The following is a 10,746-nucleotide window of genomic DNA, read 5'->3' as shown; positions in this document are numbered from 1 at the left end:
GGGTATATTCCCAAGAGTGGTATTGCTGGGTCCAGGGGTAGGTTGATCCCGAATTTCCTGAGAAACCGCCACACTGCTTTCCAAAGTGGTTGTACAAGTTGGCATTCCCACCAGCAATGGATGAGTATACCCCTTTCTCCACAACCTCTCCAGCAAAGGCTATCATTGGTACTTTTTATTTTAGCCATTCTGACAGGTATAAGATGGTATCTTAATGTTGTCTTGATTTGCATTTCCCTGATCGCTAAGGAAGTTGAGTATGACCTTAAGTGTCTTTTGGCCATTTGAACTTCTTCTATTGAGAATTCTCTGTTCAGCTCAGTGCCCCATTTTATAATTGGATTGATTAGCTTTTTACGGTCTAGTTTCTTGAGTTCTTTATATATTTTGGAGATCAGACCTTTGTCAGTTGCAGGGTTGGTGAAGATCTTCTCCCAGTCAGTGGGTTGCCTTTTTGTCTTAGTGACAGTGTCCTTTGCTTTACAGAAGCTTCTCAGTTTCAGGAGGTCCCATTTATTCAATGATGCCCTTAATGTCTGTGCTGCTGGGGTTATACGTAGGAAGTGGTTTCCTGTGCCCATGTGTTGTAGAGTACTTCCCACTTTCTCTTCTATCAGGTTCAGTGTGTTTGGACTGATATTGAGGTCTTTAATCCATTTGGACTTGAGTTTTGTGCATGGCGATAGATATGGATCTATTTGCATTCTTCTACAGATTGACATCCAGTTTTGTCAGCACAATTTGTTGAAGATGCTCCCTTTTTTCCATTGTATACTTTTAGCAAATTACCTCTTTTTTGCTTTTAACTTTTTCTTTCAAAAATATTATTAATGAATTCTTTGAGAATTTTATACTTTTTTGTCTTTTCTTTTCTGCTTAAGACAGGGTCTCGATGTGTAGCCCTGACTAGTGTGAAGCTCTCTATGTAGACCCGGCTAACCTCAGATTCACGAAGATCAGCCTGTCCCTGCCTCCTGTCTCTGCTGGGATTAAAGATGTGTGCCATCATGCCCAGCTTCATACAATGTTTTGATCACATTCATCCTAATTACTCCCCTAAGTCTTCCCAGATTCACCATCATCTCCTCCCTGCAACTTCATGTCCCCTTTTTGTTTGTTGCTTTTTAAAAATAATCCATTCAGTCCAATTTGTGCTGCCTATAAACTCTGGGTGGGGGCCATACACTAGAGTGCATTTGACCTATCAGTGACCACACCCTTAAAGAAAACTGACTCCTTCCCAGGAGCCAACAACTCTTCACAGCTCCTCAGTCAGAAGGAGGCTTGTGAACCCCTCATTCCCCATTAGCCTTAGTCATCCTGTGCAGACAGACCCTTTACCAGTCTCTTTCCCTCCCTAGATGGGTCCCCCAGCTCCAGATGGGACACCAGCTGATATGAGGAATGGGGTAGGACCCATATTCCTCTTGTGGAGGAACAGAAACAGGGGTTAGCCAGACCTCCTTCCTTTGTTCTGAAAGCCCTGGGTTGTTTCTAATAAGTAGGACACTTGAATTGGGAGCCTCCCATTGGACACCACTCTGAGCCTATTCCAGACGCATTTCTGCCAGGCTCTCTCTTGTTTCCTTTGCTTGGTGTTTGGTTTGGTTTGTTGCAGTGCTGGAGATGAGACTCAAGGCCTTACAATGCCACTCCACCGTTGAGCCGCGCCCTAGGCAACAGACAGTTCCTCATTTATGTACTGTTTTTCACCTCTCTGTCTTTGCACAAGTCCTTCTCTGCCCTGGCATCCTCGGCATCCTTTCCTGTTCTCCTGTCCACTCCTCACCTGGCTAGACCCATTCCCAGTATCTATTCTCCCGGACCTTGCCAGAGGTGGTACTTCATGTCTTGTGGCCAGGAAACTAGAAATGTCTACAAGAAAAGAGGTGGGGTGGGGGGGGGAGAAAAAGGAGAGAGGGAGAGAGAGAGAGAGAGAGAGAGAGAGAGAGAGAGAGAGAGAGAGAGAGAGAGAGCGAGCCTTGCCACTCCAGTGCCCTTACAGCTATGAATGTTTGAGGGAGTTATTGAGTTATTGAACCTGGTATATTTTCCTCACCTTTAATATGGGACTCTGAGGACCGAGGTGAGGATTGAACTACCGTAGGCAGGGCCACAGTGCCTGATGGACAGGGAGTTATTCTTATCTCTCCACACCTCTCAGCCTGCATCTTGTTGCTTTGTGCTTGCACAGGGCCTGACCCCAGGAATTATTTGCTGAACTTGACACGTTATGAATGACTCTTGCTTGTCATTAGTGGAACTCTGGATGGGGACGGGTGAGACTTCAGCCTTGAGGAAAAATAGAAACATCACCCAGCACATTAAGCACTTTAATTAAAGCCTCCTCCACGCCTCCATGCTGTCTGGCCGCTGCCTCCTGCCCCTGTTTCTATTTGAGAGCGGGTGACACTTCTGATGACCAGAATTGGGGGCCGCTCGCTTTTGCCTGAGTCCTGCACCCATGTGCTAGACCTAATGGCTTCCCACGTGTTTTCTGGTCACTTAAGAGGACACCTTGAATAGTATTCTCTTGTTGAGTGTTAATGTGCGTCGTGGAGCACAGTTAATTTAAGATGGCTGGCCTTCCTCGCCCTTAACTCAGGAAGATCAGGGCTTTGAAACTAGCCTGGGCTACCTTGTGAGACTCTGTCTCAGAAACAACCAACCAGGGTTGAAGAAATGGCTTAGCAATTAAAAAAGCACAGGCTGCTCCTCCAGGGCACTCGATTCCCAGCACCCATACAAGGCAACTTCTGGTGGCCAAAACTATAAGCAAATAGATTTATGTTGTTTTAAAGCCAGTAAGTGCATGGTAATTTGTTATAGCAGCAAAAGTAAACTCATACAGACAGTAAATATTTTAAATAGAGAGGTGGGGCTTCTAAGAAAGTATCTGTAAAGCCCACAGATGGTCCTGAATCTCAGGAGAAGGGACCTACATTATGAGTCCAAGGACTCAGTCACTGGCTTGCTGCAGCTAGTGGAAACCTAACCTCGGAATTACAGTGGAGAGAGGTATATATGGCTGCTATATACCACAACCCTATTAAACCGTGAAGAAACCGATGTGCAGAGAGGGAAAGAGACTTGCCGAGGTCACACAGCTCTTAGGCTGATGTGAGGCTTTGAATCAATGAAGACAGACTAAGATATACACAATCTAGTCACAATCCTCGAATGCTTTCTTTGGATATCTTTGAATAAAAACTGCTTCGAGACTTCTTTTGAATTAGATAGAACGTATATAAGAAAGGTCAATTAAAAAAGATTAAGGTGGGGGCTGGAGAGATGGCTTAGGAATTAAGAATACTGGCTGCTATTCCAGAGAGCCTGGGTTCAATTCCCACATGTGAGGATGGATTGTGCTATATCCAGATGGCCTCTGTCACTGAAGAAAAAGGACAGCGATGTGATATGGACCCAAAGGAAGTGGCAAGATATAGAGGGGGATTTATGAGTCTTGGGAATGGGGCTGAAGACATGGCTCAATGGTTAAAAGCACTGGATGTTATTCCTGGGGACCCAGGTTCAATTCCTAGCACTCACATGGTAGCTCTCAGCAATCTCTAACTCCCATTCCAGGGAATCCAACACCCTCTTCTGGCATCCCTGGGTACCAAATATGCACATGGTATACAGACAGACAGACAGACAGACAGACAGGCAAAATACCCATTAACATTTACTAAATAAATAGAGACAAGAGAATCCCACAAGTTCTTGGGTTAGGGTTAGCCTGACTTACGCAGTGGCAAAGAGCCCCTCCCTGTCTCAAACAAGATGGAAAGACCAGGACTGGCACCCTAAGGTTGCCCTCGACCTCCACATCACTACCCCCCATTAAGCAATTAATTAAATAAAAAGTGTTGAAACAATGTCTGAAAAAGAAAGTATGTGTGAGAGATAATACAGAGACAGGTGTGCAGGCCACACATTCCTGTGAGTGTGCCCAAGTGTGGTCAGAAGTCTAGAGGATCTCGCCTGAGTCTGTTACCCAAGTGTGATCAGAGGTCTGGAGGATCTCGCCTGACTCTGTTGCCTGGCCTATTCTAGAACAGTCTTGAGGTTCTGGAGAGTTGTGAGTAGAGCGGCTACAGCAGACAGACAACCATATCCCTGCTGGAGGCAGCCTGGACAGTCTGCCCCACTGGCCTCTAGACTGTACTGCTGTGGCCAGCATAGGCCATGCGATTCCTTGTGAGCTAACTGCCTTTTCCACCAGTGTTCCTGATGCTTTGCCACATGGAGATCCTGGATCTGGGCAGGCTGCTCTCCCAGGGAAGAGTAGAAGAGTGGTTGCAAGCAAGCCTTCCTTCAGCGAAACCCATAGCAGCGCTGTAGCTGCAGGCCACCAATATTTTGAGACAATCTTTAACCCAGAGCCTGCTAAGGTCCTCCATTCTAGCTGGCTTGTCGCTTGATCTGTGGCCTCACCCTTCCTCACAGTCAAACCCTCTTCCTTACTTGAAACCACACTTTGTGAAGAAAGATGACTAATGTGCACAAATGCACATGTCAGGGATGAAACACAGAGAGCCACTGCACACACCAGCATTGCCAGAGGGCAAGAGAGCTTATTTCCCTGAAGCAAACAGGACCAAGGGGAGGGGCCAGAGGACAAGTCCCTTCCTCTTCTGCTCCACTCCACTCAAACTTCCTGTTGTCCATCCAGCATGTTCCTCATGTCAGGGATGAGCAGGGTTGACCACCGGGCAATGATCACAGGGTACCATATCCATGTGACTTCACAGCTCCCTCCACCTCTAAAGGAGCTACACTCAGCCACCTCTCATGGAGCTTTTAGACAGATCCCAGCCAGCCCTGTCTGAATTGTCATGTTGAGAGAGAAACTAGACTGGAGTATAACTGTGGCTTCAGGAAGTTATTTATGTTAGGAATTTTTTAGAATGAGTCAACATCAATTTATTATTGACTAAACTTAGAATATTAAATAGCATTAGGGAAGGAGAGATAGGGAAGGGTTCCTTGATAAGATGCTTCCTTGGCACTTAAAGGGTTGGGAAGGAAGAGAGAAGCAATTACAGGCTCCTCTCTGATCTGGCCACTCTCTCTTCTCACAGCATTCCTGGCCCAGTGGTGGGAATAGGTCTTTCTTCCTGGTGTCCTTTGTCCCTGGCTGAAGGCGAAGGCGTAAGTCACAAACAAATCCCATACCAGTTTGGAATTATGATTAATAGAATGGTTATTTATTTAAAGGGGAAAAAACTTACAGATCACTGTCCAGACAACAGCCCTCTGTGCAATCAGGAAGGGAGTCTAGTCACCGGAAGCAGAGCAGGAAGTAAGAGAGAGCGAGGAGGGAAGTGGCCGCTTTTTTAAAGAGAGAGACCATGCCCCAATGGGCTGGTATCTCAGCGGCTATTGGCTGGAGGAGTGGAAGGACCTCCCGCAACACCTGGCTCTTACCTGCTTCCCTGCTCTAGCTCCCTCCATCCCCACCCCTCTGCTGCAGTTGCTTCAGTCTTTTATGAAAGGTCCATCCTGACTCCCTCTCTGATCCCACCCCTCTTGCACACCCCAGAGCTGCTTCCTGCCACATTCACTCTCTCAGGAGATAGCAGAAGATGGCCAGCCCTCAGCAGGACATCATTAGGCCTTAGACGCTAGCTAGCTGAATGGGTGCAGCCCTGAGAAGTGTGACAATTCCTGCAGGCCAGAGCAGTGGGCTCCTGAAGCGGCAGGTCTCCATGTCAGGAGGCTGGAGAGGGCTGCAGAAACAAACCAGGTATGGTGGTTGCTTCAGTCTCTGATGAAATTGAAAAAGAACCTATCTTCTTTTCCTCTTCCATCGAGGTCCAGGGCTGTCTTGCACTCTGAAGCTCGAATGTATACCCCACACCCAGGCCAGGGCCCACTTGGGCCCTAATTGGCTGGAAGAGATATGCAAATAGGATGAAATATATGGCTAACCATGGAAGAATGATCAAATCCACAGATGCGGTGGGGTGGGAGGTCAGGGGGAGAGAACCTTGTGACCACCAAAGTTGCTAAAAGTTCACAATCAGGTCACATGTCTCCTGGGTCTGCAAAAGTCAAAAGTTTTAAAAATTCAAGTCAGGCATAACATAGCAGTGCTTCTAATTCCAGCACTTGGGAGGCAGAGGCAGGTGGCTCTCTTGTGAGTTCAAAGGCCATCCTGGTCCACGTAGTGAGTTCCAGGAGAGCCAGGACTGCATAGAGTGACCTTGTTTCTACCCTCCCCCTCTTCGTTCACCCTCCTGGGGGAGTTTCTGATAGGGAGTGGGGAGCAGGAGAGTGGGGAAATGTGGGTGTATTGGTGTATTTCTTTTTCTTTTTTTTTTTTTTTACAGCTGCTGTTGCTGCACAAACAGCAACCCCTCGGGAAAACTTCACACCAGGTCTTTGAATGAATGCTCACTTTCAATGATCAATTTTGGTTTTAATTAATATCCATTCATCTACATACTAAACTAGTATGTGTTCGTGTGTAGACTTGGGGTTTTGCTTTTGAGAAGGCTCTCACTGTATAGCCCAGGCTGACCTCAAACTCATGTTTCTTCACCCTCCTAAGTGCTACGATTACCAGCGGGCACCCTCATACCCAGTTTCTAAACCCATATGGACTGAGTACCTACTGTGTGCTTAGCCTGTGCTAGTCTCCAGAGTTATAAAGAGGGGCCAAAAGTGTCACAGGCTGGTCTGGAGCCAGTGGCAGCAAGAAACAGACTAGACACCAAGAAGAACTTCTAAGTGTGACAGCTTAGTGGAGTCCAGCGGTGGAGGGAAAGTGTACTCTTCCTCCCAGAGGAGAAGATGGAACAGAGAACATCTGGTCTGCGGCGGTGCATACAACCTTTTGAGTGACGACCGAATGGGAGCAAGAGAAGGGAGAAATTGTATTTTTCCAGATTGCGTTTGGTGTGCTTAGCAAAAGCCCCACAAAATTTAGAACCTGTCGATAAGCAGTAGTTTGATTCTCCAGCCCAGCAGGTTCCTGCCTGACAGGATTGGAACCGAGAGAGGTTGATGAGAAATAAATGAGACAGGTGCCCAAGCCTCATCTTTGCCAATAAAAGAAAACACGAGTTGGAAATTGGTCGTGCGCCCGCAGGACATGGGAGAAGAACCTGGGGTGAAGGCAATTCTTTCCTGCCTCAACCCTATTTGTAGAAGGCCCCTGAAGGCGGGGTGGCCAGACCCTAGTGCAGCAAAGAGCTGAGCTACACTGGCAGATGATTTAATTGCAAACTCAGAGCTCTAGCTGGGCTTCACAGGCTTGGACTAGCTCAGTGCTTTTCAACCTCTAGGACCCTCTTTTTCAACTACTTCCTTCTGCCACATGGGGCCTGGGAATAGAAGTCTTGTTAGTGTCCATGGGATGCTGGATCACTCTTGGAGATGTGCAGCTCTTGACCCACTTTTAAAGGTTCTCCTAACCCCAGATCTCCCCAATTCTAGCTGGAGGGAATACTGCCATTGCAGAAGGTCAGGTCAGGGAGGGTTTCCTGGAGAAGGAGATTGTTTTTTTTTTTAACTCTTTTGGGGCTACCACCCAGCTCAAATACACAGAGACTTATTCTTACTTATGAATGCCCAGCCTTAGTTTGGCTTGTTTCTAGACACCTTTTCTAACTTAAATTATCCCATTTCTCTTTAATTACATTTACCTTTATTCTTTCTTTCCTTCTTACTTCATGGCTGGCTGTGTAGCTGGATGGCTGACCCCTGGCATATATCTCTTTCTCCTCTTTCCTCTCTCTCTCTCTCTTCTCTCTCTCTCCTAGATTTCTCCTATTTATTCTCTCTGCCTGTCAGCCATGTCTATTTCTCTCTCCTGCCTAGGTATTTTCTGTTTAGCTCTTTATTAGATCAATCAGGTGTTTTAGGCAGGCAAAGTAACACAGCTTTACAGAGTTAAACAAATGCAGCATAAAAGATACAACACATCTTTGCATCATTAAACAGATATAACACAGCATCTTAAACTAATATTCCACAATAGGAGGTGCCTATGATAATTGTAAATCTGGGGTTTTCCAAGTGAAAAAGGAAGAGTCCTGTGGGTGAGGGGGGCTGTGGGTCGAGAGAATTGAGACAGATGAGTCTACGTCACGGAAGACTTTGAACTTGGCCTTCCTGAGGTGCTGAGAGTGCAACTGAAGGATGGTTGGGGTCAGATCTGATTTTCAGGAAAAAGCTTTTCCCAAGAATATTATGTTTATTCCCTGCCCCCCACACACATACCAAGTCTCTTCCAGTGAGGAAGGCTGTAGAAAAGACCAACCAAGCACAGGCCAGAAGGGAGCCAGCTGACTGGCATGTCAACCATGCAAGGTTTGGGAGCAGTGTATAACTCCAGCTTCCCCTCCTTGTCAAGATCACTGTCTGCATCATGCCATGAGAAGGGCTAGAAGATGGGGGACCCATTGATGACACAGGTTGGTGCTGCTGGTGTCTTTGGCAAGGAACTGGGCCTGGCCTGGGAGCCCAGGGGCAGGGTGGCAGAGCGGGAGCCCCTGCGAGAACCTGTTCCGAGCTGCTGTTCCTCCTTGATAGCTGTAGCGTTCCCTGCATCACCCAATTCTCCTGGCTCTGCTCTCAAGGTTAATAGCATGAGGCCTGTGGACAGTTCAGGAGGTCAAAAAGACCCAAGCCTGGATGGAGCAGGAAAGAAGCTAGAAATCATCTGTGTGGCACCAGGACTTTGGCACGCTGACCCTCAGAGCAGCACTGATGAGTGATTGTTGATGGTAGCATCAGCATCCTCAGGCAGCCCAGAGCCTCCAGCAGTTCCTGTGACCCTCAAGCTATTACTCTTGACCTGATTCGATGCTCCTTTGAGAATTTGTTGAAAGCTCAAAATCCTTACCCAGTCAAAGTTAAACACAAATTGACCACATTGAGCTGACCATTCCTGTAATATTACTCATCTGGCAATCGACTGACATCTAAGTGCCCAGCTCAGTTTCTCTTCCACAGGTGCTACTGTCCCCAGTTTCTAAGTGGAGGGACCAAGAAAAGGATGTTGCTGTCCCACTGGTACCCTAAAGACAGCCCAGTGATGGGGGTCAGGAGCAGGGTATGGATTGAGGGTAGGCAGACTCGCTTCTGGCTGGTCCCAGTTGCAAATAGGGATCTGGTGGCACAGAGGCTGACTACTTCAGGGTGTGAGGAAAAGCCAGCCCAACATGACTGGAAACTTCAAACATTCTGATAAGGACCATGGTTAGGAAGCAGAGGCAGGAGGATATCTGGGAGTTCGATGTCAACCTGGTCTACATAGGGAGTTACCATCCAGCCAGGGGTACCCACTGAGACCTGTTGCTGTGGGATAATGCTCTTCTTCACTGTAAAGATTTGTCACTCATCTTGATTTAAGAAAATGCTGATTGACCAGTAGCCAGGCAGGAAGTGTAGATGGTTCAACCAGACTAAGAGAATTCTGGGAAGAGGAAAGGAAGAGACACAGTCACCAGCCAGATGCAGAGGAAGCAAGATGAAAATGCCTTACTGAATCCCACTAAAATCAGGAACACGACAAGGATGTCCACTCTCTCCATACCTCTTCAATATAGTGCTTGAAGTTTTAGCAATAGCGATAAGACAACATAAGGGGATCAAGGGGATTCATATTGGAAAGGAAGAAGTTAAGCTTTCGTTATTTGCAGATGATATGATAGTATACATAAGCGACCCAAAAAACTCTACCAAAGAACTCCTACAGCTGATAAACACCTTTGGGAATGTGGTAGGATACAAGATCAACTCCAAAAAATCAGTTGCCTTCCTATACACAAAGGATAAGGAAGCAGAGAAGGATATCAGAGAAGCATCACCTTTCACGATAGTCACAAATAGCATAAAATATCTTGGGGTAACTCTAACCAAGGAAGTGAAAGATCTATTTGACAAGAACTTTAAGTCTTTGAAGAAAGAAATCGATGAGGACACCAGAAAATGGAAGGATCTCCCTTGCTCTTGGATTGGGAGGATCACCATAGTAAAAATGGCAATTCTACCAAAAGCAATCTATAGATTCAACGCAATCCCCATCAAAATCCCATCAAAATTCTTCACAGATCTGGAAAAGACAATAATCAACTTTATACGGAAAAACAAAAAACCCAGGATAGCCAAAACAATCTTATACAATAAAGGATTGCCTGGGGGCATTACCATCCCTGACTTCAAACTCTATTACAGAGCTACAGTATTGAAAACAGCTTGGTATTGGCATAGAAACAGAGAAGTCGACCAATGGAATCGAATAGAAGACCCTAGCTTTAACCCACAAACCTATAAACACCTGATTTTTGATAAAGGAGCTAAAAGTATTCAATGGAAGAAAGAAAGCATCTTTAACAAATGGTGCTGGCAAAACTGGATGTCAGCCTGTAGAAGAATGAAAATAGATCCATATCTATCACCATGCTCAAAACTCAAGTCCAAATGGATTAAAGACCTCAATATCAGTCTGAACACACTGAACCTGATAGAAGAGAAAGTGGGAAGTACTCTACAACACATGGGCACAGGAGAACACTTCCTACGTACAACCCCAGCAGCACAGACATTAAGGGCATCATTGAATAAATGGGACCTCCTGAGACTGAGAAGCTTCTGTAAAGCAAAGGACACTGTCACTAAGACAAAAAGGCAACCCACTGACTGGGAGAAGATCTTCACCAACCCCGCAACTGACAAAGGTCTGATCTCCAAAATATATAGAGAACTCAAGAAAGTAGACCGTAAAGGGCTAAT

This window comes from Chionomys nivalis, chromosome 1 (assembly GCF_950005125.1).
Source record: "Chionomys nivalis chromosome 1, mChiNiv1.1, whole genome shotgun sequence".
Taxonomy (NCBI): domain Eukaryota; kingdom Metazoa; phylum Chordata; class Mammalia; order Rodentia; family Cricetidae; genus Chionomys; species Chionomys nivalis.
Note: the sequence above shows the minus strand (reverse complement) of the source record.